The 17385-nt window shown below is 39.5% G+C and overlaps 1 protein-coding gene across 5 annotated transcripts in view; it reads left to right on the plus strand.

Moving 5' to 3' along the window:
• The window catches only part of LOC140343599 (IQ motif and SEC7 domain-containing protein 2-like), a 255722-nt gene that overhangs the window by 123819 nt on the left and 114518 nt on the right, over positions 1–17385 (plus strand). The window lies entirely within an intron of this gene.

The raw sequence follows: 17385 nt of genomic DNA on the forward strand, positions 1-17385 counted from the left end.
ATAAATACTAATATTTATAAATACATAAAACTATATATGTGTGTGTGTGTGTGTGTGTGTGTATATATATATATATATGTATGTATGTATGTGTGCTGTGCAATGTTCTCCCCAGCCCCTTTTAGCTGGGTGCACCACCCGGCACTTTTCAGCAACCACCCAGCTGTTCTTGGGTGGTTACTGAAGAGTTGGGTCACGATACATGGGCTGCCACCCACCTACAGCTTCTTCCCACCCAGCTTAAAAAAAATTTTGGGTTGAGCATGTATGTATGTATATATGTATGTGTATATTGTGAGGGGTTACGCTCAGGATCGCCTTTGCTGGTGTCAAAGGACACTTGTCTGGTTCATCCAACTCAGATCACACACCGAGGTATCAGTCTTAGGCTGGCTTGCAGCCAGGTTTATTGAAGGTTGCAGATAAAATAACAAAAACAGCAAAAGAAAACCTTGCCTGTACGGCACTTACTATACATTAGGACATCCCTGTCTATCAGCTGGAGGGCTTCTCCTTGTCAGCTCAAAACCAAGCTTTCAGCAACTTTCTACTCACTTTTGGGCTCACTCACCCAGACTGACTTTGAGTCTCTCAGCCGAGCTCCCTCACAGACCGACTGGCTGTGTCTCCAAACAGAGCTGAACTCACTCAGACCCCTGTCTGTGTCCCTCCAAATAAAGCTGCACTGACACAAACCCCCGTTTGTGTCTCTCCAAGCAAGCTGCACTGACACAAACCCTTGTCGGTGTCTCTCCAAGCCAAGGTACTGGTTGAGCTCCTGGCTCTATGTTATATCCCCACCCTTAGTGCTTCTTCATTAATGGAAGTCTTCCACCTGCTACTTCACACAGGAATCTTGGGCAAATATATCTCTCTTTTACCTCCAATCCTGCTTTGTATGTGTGTATGTATGTGTGTATATATGTATGTGTGTGTGTGTATGTATGTATATATATATATATATATATATATATATATTTGATTTTCTCATAATCTATCTGTGTTTGCTTTGCCAATGCTTCAAGACAAGATTTTATTGATTTATTAAACATTCCTTGCTACTACAAGAAGAACTGGTAGCGCCCTACCTAGCAAAGTGATGCCATACCAAATTGGTGGCTGATAATCTACATGTGTATTCTGGAGGCCAAACAAGCACAACCCTATCTGAGTGTTCTGCTGCAGTATCAAATATTTCTTATGTCATGAATTCTTCATAGGTTTGGTAAGGAATGATGCACAGCAATTAGGCACAGTCCATCAGCATGCTATGACTGTTAATTTATGGTTTAATATAATATTTCTCATACCATTTGATTTTTTGATTTTTTAATTAAAGCCACGGGCTTTAAAAGCCTGTAAAATTTTAGGTGCCAGATAAGCATCAATGTCACATAAAATACCAGCACTTTAATTTATTAGAGTGGTCCTGTTACTACACTTGTGCTGTTTTTACATAAAGGTGTTTTCAGTGATCATATGAGAACTTGCATAGTCTAAAAATTAAAACACAATTCTTTTTAAGGAAGACCTCCATGGCTGGGTACTAGATAATTACCAGCCCAAAGACAAGTTTTCTGTGCCCTACTAATAGTTTTTTACTGGTTTTTATTATTTTGCCAAACTAAAAAAAGTTTCAGTTTAAAAAGTAAATGCTTTCTGGTTTATGTTTTTCTCCTGCTAGTACCAATTCAGTTTTTTAGGTGAAATTTGTGTCAATACCTTCCTGCATCCCCAATTATATTCATGAAAACCTATTTCTTCTTATCAATAGAACAGACAAACAGCTCAATTCTTTCGTCTGCCAGTATACAGATCCATATGGATAGTTTGCAGCATAGACTTATCAGCAAAGAATTCAGTTTCCTCATTTGTCACAAATGCTTTATATAAACAATTGCATCCAAAACAGTGTTTAGATGCTTGACTGGCTAATACTAATTACTATACTAATGTCAGGCCTTTAGCTTACTCAATTTAGAGTAGAGTATATAAAATCCAGTGCTTTTTCTGTTTGCAAAAAAAAAGTTCCTGCCCAGTTTGCTATGTAGTGTGGTGCAGTGGCATCCCATTTAAAAGGAATATGGAAAAAGGAAGTTTAGGCTAATTTTAGGGCTTTCTGTACCATTAACCTAATATTTCGTCTTGTAACTTTTAGCACACTGAAGCTAAGACTATAAAATATCCATGTTTTTTTAATGTTTAGAAAGAGCTGTTATTTTGACCTTGAATGGAGGTTATATAATGTGGCCAGTATAGATTTAGATATTTCCTAACAGGTCTCCTTTCTTAAGACTGTTGATTCTCTTTAATATTGTTTTAGAAGCCTAGGCACGGATTTTGTTGTCAGATCAAGTGCACTTTTATCAGGCGTTCAGAAGTAGGAACCAATGTCATACTGGATCCGACATGCCTCCCAGCATCAGCTTGTCATGTCAGCCCAGAATATCATCCCTTCCTCTTACATCACTACTGATAGTGTTTACATTCTGATGTGATGCGTTGTCTTCAAGTGTGTATTTCTGGCATTTTGTTAACCCATGTACTTTGTCCTATTTATAGCCGATTGCATGAGGTATTGCGCCAATCACCCAAAGGAATTTAGGCGGAACCACATTCTCTCCGTGCAGGATGTGACACTCTGTTTCTTGTTCATTCCACTGCACTGATTCCTGTCTGTGGTTATATTTACCCATAACAACCACTGTGTGCACAATCTGAACTAGTACATTGTGGTATGGATGTTGGAACACTACATCTTGGGTGAAGAACATCCCTCAGTTTCTGACATCCAGGGGCAAGTGTATCGCTATGATCTTGAGCTACTGAAACTGTTTAGTATATATATATGGAACTGTCATGAGAAAGGTATAAGGGTTGCCATTGCTGACATTTCCTGTAATAAGATCTCTCTTGCGGATGCTTTGAATTTACAGTTTTGGGTTTTTGTCATGAAGCAATTATCAATGAAGAACTAACAAAGCTCCCATAATTTTGATTGTAGGTCACTTTGAAGAATAAGTGACCTTAAAGCAAACCTAAACTCTGAATTTTCATTTTACATAAAAGGGTAGACAACTCTTTTATGTAAAGTAAAAATTTTTTTTTTTTTTTTGTAAATGCAATACCTTCGATCTAACCGCCGATCTAGCACATGCGCAGTGAGATCAGCAATTTTTTTTTCCATCCTACGTCGCCTGATCTCGCGACTGGGTCGGGTGAAATAGGATGAAGTAGAGAAGATGGCGGCGCCCAGAGCACCGGCTCCAGCATGAATGCTGAGACGATGGGGGACCCGTTGCAGGACATCCTTGGAGGGATCGGTTTGCCCTGCGGGATTAAAGGCAAGTGTATTTTTTTTTTTTGCTGTTTTGAGTTTAGTTCCTCTTTAAAAAGATTTAGTGGTTATAAAACAACCCTTCTAGTATGAAATGTTTGTACAAATAATACTTTTTTGACCTGTATGAATTACATACCACAGTTCCATATCCTGGTACTTGTTCCCACCCCTAGCATCTATTTACATAAGTTTGCATTAGGTTGACATTGGTTCTAATGTATGGTATCTTACAACGTAGATACCTTTTGTGTTCATAGTTAGATCTTAAGATACCATGGGACTTCAGGCCTGGGAGAACTTTCTGGATCCACAGGAGCTGCATAGTTCTGTCCAAGTTCAAGTGGGCGTGTACAATCAGGACTAAGTGCATGTGGGCATGTAAAATGGCCTCATTGGTAGCACAGTGAAAACTGTGTATGTACAGACCAAACTAAAGCTAAACTCTTGGTCGTAACGACTTGCAATTTTCAGGATACACAGGGTAACCTCATAGCTACTAGTAATCAAATTACAACTCCCCAGCTTTAAAAAATTTCAAGATATGGGGTCAGAAGTTTAAAAAATTGTGAAAATTGAACATTGGGGTTGCTGTTTCAAAGCCGCTGCACCTAGGATCCCGAAATTAAAAATACAAATTGGGGATCCCATGAGCCACTTACATAACAAGGAGCATATTTTACCAACCTGTCACAAAGCTATAACTTTTATGCCATTCTACCCTGTCCTCTTCCCTTCTTTGGATCCCAATTTCTCTGGAATGGAGAGGTGTTGGAATCTGAAAATGTATGTGGGGAACACTTGTGGCTAACTCCCCCTAAAATGTCATTTCTGTGGCATCATTAGAACATAAAAACACTACCTGTCATGCTGCCCTGTTACACTACTGTACCCAATACCTGAACCCTGATTTCTCTAGAACGGTGAGGTGTACATAATGTAGGTTTTTGTAGGGGGTGGCATCATCAGAGCATGAAAAACTCTACCCATCAAAACCCCCCTTGCCCTGTTACACAAGATTGTCCACTTCCCTACCTTAAACCCCAATTTTTTTTGAAATGGCAGGTTGTACAAAACTTAAAATTTAGATGCTAGTGGCATCTAAACAATTTTTTAAAACTTGTGTCTCCTTATCTTGAAATTCTTTCAAGCTGGGGGGGCTGACATTTTGGTTACTACTAGCTTGGAGGGTGGTGGTGTCTGTATGTGAGAAGTGATCTGAAATTGAATGTGAAAGAAGAAATTGCGGATGGAACAAGGGATGAGGTTGAGGCATTATGGGTGGAGTTGAATGTGGGGTTAAAAAACACACAATTTATTATTGGAGTCTGCTATAGGCCCCCCAGTGCTAAGGTAGCAATAGGGAATAAACTACTAGAACAGATAGAAAAAGCAGCAAAAAGTGGAAGTGTTTTAATCATGGGAGATTTCAACTACCCTGACATTGACTGGAGTAATGGCACTACAGGAACAGCAAAAGGGAGGAAATTTGTGAATTTAATACAAGATAATTCTATGGTACAGTTTATAGAAGCCTCAACTAGAAATGATACTCTGCTGGACCTAGTTCTTTCTAACAATGCTGAGCTTATAACAAATGTGCAAATAAAAGAGAATCAGGATAGCAGTGGCCATATTATGATTAAATTTAATGTAAGTTGAATGCCTGATAAGAATGAGGAAAACAAAATAAAAATGTGTGCTGAACATAGCTTCAATTAAAGAGTTTCGTTTTAAAGTTATTGGCAGTGACCATAATATGATTTCATTTAATGTAAGCTGTAAACAGGAAAGATAAAAACATTTAAGAGAGCATATTTTCCATTAATAAGGGTGGCTCTCTGTGACTTGGACTGAGAGACAATATTGTCTTCAAAGAACACAGAGCAGAAATTAGAATGTTTCAAGTCTGTTCTACACAAGCAAAATTAAAACCTATGTGGCTCACAGCTGATGTTAAGAAAGCCATAAGGAACAAGAAAAGGGCATTCCACAAATATAAAAATGAAGGATAATCGTTTGAAAACTAAAGAATGTAACAAAAGATGTTAAAATTGGATAAAATGTGCAAAACTTCAAAATGAGAGACAGATTGCAAAGGAAAGTAAGACAAACCCCAACTTTTTTTTAAATATATTAATAGCAAAAAGATCAGATCTGAGCATGTAGGCCCCTAAAGGATGTCTCTAGGTTGGTAACTGGGGATAAAGAAAAGACAGATTTACTAAACACATTTTTTTAGCTCAAGTCCAAATTCATATTAGCAACGTCGCTGCCTTAAATAAGTCACAATGGCTCAAAATTGATATGATTTAGAAACATTGAGAATAGACTGATGAGTGTACTTATCTGGTGAAAAACTAGTACATAGAGGCCTTAAACATAGCCCAATTGCCAACCCTAAGAATAATGGAAATAAACCAAAAAAATAGAAATTAGGGGTTTTTTAGGCAAATATTTTAAATTGTATTTTTAGTGAAAAGCAAAATGGTAACATAATTCAAAAAATGTTTTTTTCCAAACAATTTGGTATGACCTATGACTTGGGTCTTGGTCAATACCAACTTGGCCCTGACATTAGACATTCATCTTCTAAATCACACAATTCCTTAGTACTTATACGCGTAGGTCTTATACCCGATGCGTTTCCCCCGTCTGGGCTTCTTCAGGGGTATTATACATATGACAGTAGTGTACAGAAGTTAATTTGCCGTATCTATTATATATACCAAATAAATACATTGAGTAAGTACAGGTCATAGTAGTATTGACAAATACAAACAAGTAGTAGAAAGGTAATATATTAGGGGGTAGAAATCATCAACAGGTAAAGTATTAGTAGTAATTCCAATATAGGTATGTAAAATATTATAACTAAACCACCGTAATCTATGTGGCAGGTATTACCCAAAAAATACAATCAAAATAAATTGAGATAGATACTGATAATACATTAGAGGAACCTCCAATGGTAATCCTATTATGGTATAATAAATTACATCCAAATTTTATCAATACAAGATGCCAATGTAGTGATCAAAGGGTTAAACTTGGAATTTTAATATTGAAGAGTATAATGATATAAAGGAAAAATGAAGAAAGAAAAAAAGAAAAACAAAGTATTCACTTACATGATACTTGATAAGGAGTACAAGTGTGATTTTATCCTGCATGCAAACCGGGGTTTTTTCAAACATCAATATAAAGGTATTCAGAGGGTCGGTCTCATGGAGAGTGACCTAATATAAATCAGTAAGATTGTATAGGTGTGTCATAATATGTATAGATAAATCTATATGCCATAGGATAAAGTTCCTTTTTAGGGAACTAAAAGAGAGACAGCAGCGGGGTCTGAGTTACAACGCTGTGTTTATTGTGAATGGCAAAGGAGAGTCCCGGAGGCATCCTCCATATATGGTATGGAGGGCCGGACTTCGGAAACCAGAGCCAGCTGACGTGAGTCAGGGCGTGTATACAGTCTCTTCATCCCAAACAAGATCCCAGTCCACATGGAACGTATCCATGTGGGAATTGTGGACAATGTAATTGGATTTTAAAGAATTCTAGCTTAGAACTCCCCAATGGATAACTATTATGTAGACTGTTCATCATCAGGAATCATCCATATTATTTTATGTTCTTGTGGTCGGTTTTACGTAGGTAAAACAAAGAGACCTTTAATAAAAGGTATTTACAAACACGTGTACTCCATCAAAAATGGTACATTGGTTACACCAATTAGTTTCCATGTTGGGACCACTCAATTTTGACACCAATTGCATTAAATTTGCAGTATTGGAAAGAATCAATCCCAATCCAAGGGGTGGAGATTTCGATAAGATTCTCCTACAACATGAAACAAAATGGATATTTATTTCTACAACATGTCCAAAAAATCCAGGTGTTATCAAATAGCTTAGCTTGGTTATTTCAAAGCCATTATTTCTAATTTTTAGAGACTCTTTAGTCACTGGCATGGTACCAATGGATTAGCGTAAGGCCAATGTGGTTCCTATCTTCAAAAAGGGAGCAAAGTCATTACCAGGTAACTACAGACCGGTTAGTTTAACCTCCATAGTTGGAAAGGTCCTAGAGAGTTTGATAAAGAACCACATGGAGGAGTTTCTGCTAGAAAATATTAATATAAGTGATCGTCAACATGGCTTCAAGAAAGACGGAAGTAGAAAACAAATGTATTCTCTTTTTTTGAGGAAGTAAGTAAACAGGTAGATGGTGGAATAGCAGTTGATAATGCTTCATACTGTCTCGGGGGGGGGGAACATTTGGAGCAGTCAGAAAAAAAAAAAGGATCTAAAAAGAGGGGGTGTGGCCTGTGTTTTTCAGGAGCTCCGTTCCCGCGCTGGTCATAACTCGGTCATCACCGGTCACACAGACGCCAGAACACACCTATCTTCATGCCTAGCAACAAGAAGTACAGGGGCCCAAAAAAAAAACTCTGGGACAGGCGAGACGTCTGCGGTATTTTCCAGCTGATCTTGCCCAGAGTTCAGACGGAGGAATCCAATATGACCGCCGTACGTGTATCTGCTAGAGATCCTGTGTCAGACTCTGCAGAAGCATCCACGTCATATGCAAGGGGCCCGAGCCTGTCCTCACAGTCTTCTCCTGCCTCTCCAAGGCTTACAGTGCCTTCCCCCACAGTTAACTCCCCTGAACAACAACTGCCTTCAGACCTGCAAGTCCTGCTGCAATATATCCTCACCAAGGATGATATTGAGCTAGCAGTGCCAATAGATGGATCCCTAAGGAAGGAACTTGTGGCCTTTCAGCAATACCTTGCCGTGGTGGACACCAAGGTAACCAAATTGGAAGCCTCTTCCTCACAGTTTTAAGCCAGAATAACAGTCCTCGAGAAATCATACGCCCACACAAAATCCTTACTAACATTTCTTTCTCTGAAAGTAGATGATCAGGAAAACCAGGGGCGCTGTAACAATGTGAGGCTAAGAGGCATACTGGAAGCTACATCCATGGCACATCTAAATAATACTAAATATGATTCTGGACATAGATGTGACAGAAGATATTGAATTAGATCGTGTACATATAGTTGACTTGCACAGAGGATCTATTGCAGACTTCCCAAGAGATGTCTTATGCAGGGTAGACCACTATAACTTGAAGGAATTAATATTACGCAAAGCATGGCTTAATGGGCTGATCAATTTTGACAGGGCAACTATTCAGTTGTTTCCAGAACTGTCTAGCTGCACTCTACGTATGCGGAGGATCCTTCGACCATTACTGGATATTATTTCAACACAAGGGGCCACATACCGCTGGAGCCACGCTTTTCAATTATTGGTGACTAGAAATAACTCCACCTTTACGCTCCATAACCATACTCAACTGCTGGACTTTTTTACTTTCCTGGAGGCGGATCCTATTGCTATACAGGACTGACTGGAGACCATAGGGGAACTGAAGGGAATCCCCCCACAATCATCGTCTGCTACAAGAGAAAGAAGGCAAAGAACACGGTTACCGCCTGTGCCAGCAACTCCTAATAACGGAGTCACCAGAATCATAAATGGTTGTTTCCAGCTGATTTACGCTACCGCCTTTTCTTGACTCTGGCTGCTATCTTGATGTGGATACAACCTCATTTGGATACTTACCATAGGTGCTAACTAACATGGATCATACTTCGGTTATTCATCGTTATTATGGTTTGACTACTGTTGATGACCTTGGCTGGTATTTCTATAGATACCATCTATTTGTTCGTGCTCAAGTCCTCGATGTACTGACTATTGTTGGCCCTTCCTCAGGAGATGCTGCCATACTGATACTTGGCATGGGACCTGTAATTCACATAGGATACGCTGACATTGGACACTGTATAGCATTCGAGCAATAATATCTAGCTGATAACTTGCTTCCTTACATTTTGAGCTAGCTTAGAAAACTAAGGGCAAGTTATACAATCATATAGGTGTGATAAATGCTATGTGTAGGAGGAATAATCACTGCCATGTGGCAACTCTTGCAGTCAAGGATAAAATGATCACTTTGTTTCAGCTCTCCTTGACAAAGTATAAGACATGTACAATTTTCATCCATGTAGTGTCATCACATTGGAGCTCATTAGCAGCAGTGAATATATGCGAGTCACATAAAGGTAACCTTGCTAGAGTGCGATATTACTGACAAGTAATATGGTCAATGTTGAAGGGCACCATACGAATGATGCAGGGTGTGTTTCTACCTCAACATACATTTCTGGTTGTTATGGCTTCCTATGCTTTACATTGATGGGGCACAGACTTTATACTGTTATGCACTTCAGTGTTCTCCCCAGAAATTTTTTTCAGCCGGGTGGTAGGAAGCTATAGCCGGGTGGTAAAAAAAGGGGGTGTGGCAAAACACGGCAAATTTAGTGCAGGAGGTAAGTGCTGGGCTTTTTCAGAGCTAGAAGTTTTTTAAGCAGCAGTGGTTCCTGGCATGAGGAATGGACAAATGTAACCTTACTGCCGGTGTGAATTCAGCCTAACTTCAGATGCGCTCCTGTGTCTATATTTAGGTAAAGTGAACTTTTGTGAAAACATTTTTTTTTCACTTGGTTCTTTTACAAAATTAGCCCAGCAGGCCCATGCTGGCCCAGCTTCCACCTTCTCTCTGATGCTCACTTGTACGTCCAATGCTGCCTTGCACTGTGCATGCATGAGATTGAACACTTTTTTTTTACATTATAAGAAATCCTCTGAAGGTGCATGCACACAAGGAGTATAATGTGACACAAATATCCCAGGAGGTTGCGGATTTCCCCTTCGGTCTTTACCGAAATGGAAGTGAAAGTCACTCTTTAATATAATGTTAAAAATGTGGCGATGCTTTATTAGCATCATGCATGTGATATCAGATGGGGACAAGACAGCCAGTGATCCCCTCTCATCACTGTCCATATTCTATATAAAAACAGTTTGTGAAGTTTATCCGCAGTGTGTAATGTCATCGGCAGTGCAGTGTGATAGTAATGTGAGTGTAAAAGCTGCTTGTCATATTCTGCAGTCTAACAACTCGCTGTGTTCAAACCTTCAGATCTCCTAAACCGTTCGTTGTATTAACTTGAAATTTTTAAGGTACACGTGGAGGCATAGGAAACTGAAACTGTAGGTGCAAGTGGGGGACACTTGTGGCTAAACCTTTCTAAAATGTAATTAGTATGGCATTATGAGAACATAAATTTCTACCTAGCAAAATGTGCTGCGTGCTCTGTGACACATATCTGTCTGCATCTTACCTCAAACCCCAATTTCTCCAGAGTTAAGAGTTGCAGGGAAACAAAAATATAGGTGGAAGTGGGGGACACATGTGGCGATCACCTTTCATCACCATGGCATCATTACAATATTAAAAAAAAAACTGTCCATCAAAATGCATTTCCTTGTTAAAAATGACTGTAACCTTCCTGTACCTCAACCTCAATAACATTTAGTGGGCAGAATTCATTTTCTAATGATGCCATAGTGATGACGTTTTAGGGGATGTTAGTCACAGGTGTTCCCCACTTGTACCTATATTTTTGGTTTCTTACACCTCCCCATTCCCCAATTGAAGTTCAGAATGTTAGATCAGTGGACAGGAATGTGTAACAGGGCAGGGAGGCCCAATTTAATGGGCAGAGTGATTTATGTTCTAATGATGCTGTAGTAATGAGAATGTAAGGGGAGAATGTGCCCAACACTTGCACCTATATTTTCAGTTTTGTACCCCCACCCTCAGAGAAATTGGTGTACAAAGAAGAGAAGCAGACAGTCATTTCAAAGGCAGAAATCTGAGCTCGTGCTATGAGATGGGGGCGGGGCTGCCTATGTCTCCTTCACATGAAGGCTGCACAGGAGGACACAGAGCAGCTTCACTGAGATCCGTGCATCCGAGGATGAGAGCTGCCGAGAGCTGGGCAGGGTATTCAAATCAGTCAGGCGGAGCAACCGGCTAAAAACCTCTGGGGAGAACTATGCACTTCCCTTTACATAAGAGTTTTAGATTACAACAAAGGGAGTTTATTATTACTCTTTAGTTACCAGTTTTAGAGGATGTTGTTATATATGTTTGGGGCCACTAATCTGATTCTGTTACATATGATTGACCGACATAGTGTTAACAATGGTCGCTATGGCCAGGACTTCGGGGGCGACTCGGTCGCCATTACCTGTGCTCTTCTCAATTAGGTTACCCTACCTCCACAGGGGTTAGTGGTCTTTTATGTATTAGGGCTCTACTTAGAGTTAGACCCTGCCCTTTATGTTCATCCTTTTTTTTTTTCTTCCCTCTCTACCACACCTCTTCCCATCACCCCAGTCCCTTACTTATTGAGCAGAATAATATCAGCTTTACTACTCACACAAACCAATATGTTGATCAGAATCACCTCCATCAATGTTAAGGGGTTAAATTCTCCCATTAAGCGTTCCATAGTGTTGAGAGAATTGAATAGGCTGAAGTGTGATATTGCATTTTTGCAGGAGACTCGCTTCAGGCATGACAAAATGCTCACATTGCAAGATAAACAATTTCAAACAGCTTATCATTGTACTTCCCCGGACTCATAGTCTAGGGGGGTAAGTATTATCCTGAAAAAAATCCTGCTGTGGTCTTTGTCTACAGTAAATACGGATCCAGAGGGTAGGTACCTTATTGTTCAAGGTACCATAGATTAATATTCACACAATTATTCACATTTGTTAAAATATACTTAACAAATACAAATCAGCTGTTTGTACTGGAACACGTATTAGATACGGTAGGAGCGCATTGCTCCAGCAAAATCATTGTTTGAGGAGATTTTAACATGACATTGAACCTGAATCAGGATGCATCTAAGGGCTCTGGCGTTTTCAGCAACGGGCCGAGACTACACATACTACTGACAAGAGCACAAAACTTAATCAAGGATTGATTATTTCCTTGTAGGCCACCACACCATTCTGTTTATATTAGACTCTGGGATCGGAACAGTTTAATTCTCAGATCATACACCGGTGACCTTAACAGTGGCTGCAACATCCACAAACAGTAAGTCTGCCTCCTGGTGACTCCATGAGACATTACTTGGAAGACGTAGAAAGCACTCACAAAATAGAGACAGAATTGAATGAATTTTTCTACCACAACAGTGTTCGCCCCAGAAATTTTTTTCAGCCGGGTGGTGGGAAGCTGTAGCCGGGTGGTAAAAAAGGGGGTGTGGCAAAACACAGCAAATTTAGTGCTCACAGTTGTTTATGCCATGGGTATCCAGTAACCTCTTATTGTTTCAGTGTTCTACCTTCTCCCAATTATTTGTTACAACTTTGTAATTCTATTCTATGTATTTTTCCACAACTGTCCTATGCCGTATGTAGGGGCAAAAAACATTTACCCCTTATGAGTGACTTCTGGCAACTGCTACGCACCTAGGATTGGTAACAGGCCATAAGTGCTGGGCACCTAGGATTGGTAACAGGCTTTTAAGCAGCAGTGGTTCCTGGCATGAGGAATGGACAAATGTAACCTTACTGCCGGTGTGAGATCAGCCTAACTTCAGATGTGCTCCTGTGTCTATATTTACTTAAAGTGAACTTTTGTGAAAACTTTTTTTTTTCACTTGATTCTTTTACAAAATTAGCCCAGTAGGCCCATGCTGGCTCAGCTTCCACCTTCTCTCTGATGCTCACTTGTACGTCCAATGCTGCCTTGCACTGTACATGCATGAGATTGAATACTTTTTTTTTTACATTATAAGAAATCCTCTGAAGGTGCATGCACACAAGGAGCAGTGCAGAGCCTCTTAGGATATGTTACACAAATATCCCAGGAGGCTGCGGATTTCCCCTTCGGTCTTTAACGAAATGGAAGTGAAGACTGAAGGGGAGAGGTCCTCTCCACAAAAGTGTAAAAACAAACAAAAAACGCACATTTTTCCATTACATAGCAGAGAAAGTCACTCTTTAAAATAATGTTAAAAATGTGACGATGCTTTAATACCATCATGCATGTGATATCAGATGGGGACAAGACAGACAGTGACCCCCTCTTATCACTGCCCATATTCTATATAAAAACAGTTTGTGACGTTTATCCGCAGTGTGTTATGTCATCAGCAGCGCAGTGTGATAGCAATGTGAGTGTAAAGCTGCTTGTCATATTCTGCAGCCTAACAACTTGCTGTGTTCAAACCTTCAGATCTCCTAAACCGTTGGTTGTATTAATTTGAAATTTTTACGGTACACGTGGAGGCATAGGAAACTGGAACTGTAGGTGCAAGTGGGGGACACTTGTCGCTAAACCTTTTTAAAATGTAATGACTATGGCATTATGAGAACATAAATCTCTACCTAGCAAAGTTTGCTGCCTGCTCTGTTACACATATCTGTCTACACATAGCTGCCTGTGTCTCCTTCACATGAAGGCTAAACTGTGTGTGCTCACCTCTCATCGGCAGCAATCCTCTGAACGGATGACACAGAGCAGCCTCACTGAGATCTGTGCACCCGAGGATGAGAGCTGCCGAGAGCTGGGCGGGGTATTCAAAGCAGCCGGGCGGAGCAATCAGCTAAAAACCTCTGGGGAGAACTATACACAATTCTGGCTCCACTGCTAATCCTTTTAATGTATGGGTAACACACAAGTGCTTTGTACGTGGTCTCTTCATACGGGAAGGTAGTAGACTAAATAGACTTAGGCAACAGAATTTGAATGCTTTGCTTGCACAACTACACCTACTTTAAATACAACATAAAAAACATATTTCTTCTGACACTGAATCTTAATTATTTTCAGTGCGAAATTAATTCTATGTTTCCTGACAAAGTTCAAACCCAATTGCGTAAATGCAGGCTTTTTTATGAGTATGCCATTCACTGTGGCAAGGCACTAGCCAGGGCTTTTCGTACAAAAAGAGCATACATGTACATACCAAATATTAAAGACTCCTCGGAAGTGGTGCAACACGCAACAGCAGAGCCCAGTCTTTCCATGTGTTTTATAAACAATAGTATAATCGTTGACCTGCCACAGAGGAGGAGGAGGGCATCAGTGGCATAGTTGATAGAGTGATGGAATATCTTAAAGAGTCTGGTTTGCCCAGTATCTCAGAAGATGTGTTGGGGGTCCTAGACAAACCAATTGCAGTTCTGGAACTGCAAAAGGCGGTTTCCCGTGCTGCGTCTGGTAAGGGGCCGGATGGCTTGACTCTACAATACTTTAAGAAATACTTACATGTCATAGGCTTTCATTTAGTAGATACCTATAATGCCATACCCCAAGGTCATCTACCTACAATAGACACACTTGCAGCCCATATCACTGTCCTGCTTAAACCGGATAAGGACCCGCAATCCCGCTTAAGTTTCAGACCCATTTCATTATTGAACTGCGATCTAAAACTTTTTGCAAGCATATTAGCTCAAACACTAACACCGATCTTATCTGATTTAATTCATCCTGATCAATGTGGTTTCTTGTCTTTTAGAGAAGCTCAGAAGAACACCACCTGTACTTTGAATGTTATCAATTATGTACACTCCCATAATATTCAGTCCATGCGGAGAAGGCATTTGATCAGGTTGATTGGTCTTGCCTGCATACACTCCCACAGTATATTGGCCTCCCAACTAGGTTTATGACTTGGGTTCAGGCTCTGTACTCGACACCAACAGCACAGGTTAAAGTAAATAGTGAACTATCTAGATCGTTTACTATTAACGGAATGGGACACAGTTGCCTATTATCACCTTTGCTGTTCATAATCCCTTTGGAACCTCTGCTTAGATGTGTCAGGGCTAACGTGAATATCAAGGGAGTCTCAATAGGCAATATAGAACACAAAACTGCAGCCTATGCTAATGATTTGCTGTTTTATTTATCATCTCTTGTCAGAGCTTCGACCCTTTGCAGAGCTGTTTAATTATAAGATAAATTTGCAGAAGTCTCAGGCTCTCAACATCACTTTGCCAAAGGCTGTTCAACGCGCTTACCCCTAACTTTCCATTCCCTAACCCCTAACTTTCCATTTAAATGGGCAACCTCATCTCTCAAATAATTTGGGGACTCAAGATACCTTCCAATTTGATGAAGATAATGGGGCTTAACTTCATTCCCTTGCTCATTGCAATTCGAAAAGACCTTAATAAATGGCGACAAATGACATTTACGTGGTTGGGGAGATGTAATATTTTAAAAATGAACATCATGACACGATTGTTGTATTTGCTACAAATTTTTTCCCGTTAAAGCAAATTGTTCCAGTTTTTTGTCTTCCTCTGGACCAACTATGTCTTATAAGGTTTTATATCTGGGTATGTTTTTTTCCCTAGTAGTTGAACTTGATGGACTTATGTCTTTTTTCAACATAACCTACTATGTAACTATGAAAATAGAAGACTCTCTTCCCAATTATTCACTTTAAGATCATTACAAAGAAAAACAAAACAAGAGGGCACTGTTTGCGTCTTGAGGAAAAGAAGTTTAAGCTCCAGTCTGTGAAAATGTGGAATAAGCACCCTTAGGAAGTATATTCAGCAACTACTAAAGATTGTTTTACCGATTCACGTTTAACCAACCTCCTTATTGACACACGGCCACATCCCTAAATTGCAAATACATAGAAGAAAACTGAGGGATTAGCTCAGCAAAAGGGACTTTTCAGGCCAACAATACCAAGTTGTACATATACATATATGTCAAAACATATCTGTAATTGGTTACATTAAAAACAATGACATTAAAACATATTAAAATGTGCAAAAAACATAATCAAAATATTTCTGCCTGGGTTACCCACTCCTAAGGGCATACCCTGCTGATTTTTTATGCCTTTCATGGATAACTCCACTTCATTAAGTAAAGGGTAGGACAGAAATATCTGTAATGTAAAAAAGAATTTCATGAAAGACAATGTACCACTTTTAGATATATAAATCTGGACAGAAATGAACCACCCAGTAGGTTAAAGTAAAGATAAGAGACTGTTGATCCAGGGAACATCAGATTGCCTCATGGAAAATGGAGCATATTGTACCATGGTTTTTTGCCTTTCTCTGGATCAACAATGTCCATGGGGTTTCATATCAGGGATATGTTCTTTTTCTCTAGTGGTTGAACTTGATGGACTAATGTCTTTTTTCAACCTGACTTACTATGTAACTATAGTTTTTTTAATCGCACAAAAATGATTGGCTAAACTCTAAGTCCTTTTGGGAGAACGTTCAGAAGTGGGACATTGGCTGCACATAAGGGACAATTTGGCACCATGAGACAGTTGCAACTAAAATATTGCATACATCTCCCTGATAGAGATGGATGATTGTGTGTCACTGGTAAATTATGATACAAGGAAGTTCTATAGAACAATGTCACTTTATTCCAGCACAAGATTTGAAAGACTTGTGTCTCTGTGAGGGCTGTCCACCTGCAGGCAGCAGAGTGTCACGTTGTACTTCTCTTAGACTCTGTGAGCTGTTGAGGCCTGGATCTTCTGTGACACATTCTCCATAAGCACACTGCAGTTGTGATTCCTGAAGGTTGTACAGATCTCCCTCTTCCTCTGTCTTTTGCTTCATTTACATAAGTGTTAGACTTAGTTCATGGATGAGTTTTTTTTACTATATTCTTTATGTTGTAATAGGTGCTTCTAAGGGGTGGAACACATCTCTATGTTGAAGTGTCTGCAACGTGCCATACGACATGGTATAGTGTCATTTACTCACAGCTCCACACAAAAGCACTGTAACATATTACTATGTGTTGTACTTTGCTGCTTGGGAAAAAAATATTTCAGTGTTCAATGGTCTTTTATCTGATGCTTTGCAACCCTTATTAAAACTGAGCCACTCTGATGTGTTAGTTAATAGTTCTCACAAGTTGCTTTCTTTCTCCTCTACATATCTTCTTTATCCTCCACATAAATTACTGAAAAAAAAAGACCTATAGAAGAAAGATATAAAATAAATACTTCCTCTACACCTGGCTTCCAATTAATTACATTACATTAAAAATATATATATATATATATATATATATATATATATATGTGTGTGTGTGTGTGT

Source organism: Pyxicephalus adspersus, chromosome Z, assembly GCF_032062135.1.
Source record: "Pyxicephalus adspersus chromosome Z, UCB_Pads_2.0, whole genome shotgun sequence".
Taxonomy (NCBI): Eukaryota; Metazoa; Chordata; class Amphibia; order Anura; family Pyxicephalidae; genus Pyxicephalus; species Pyxicephalus adspersus.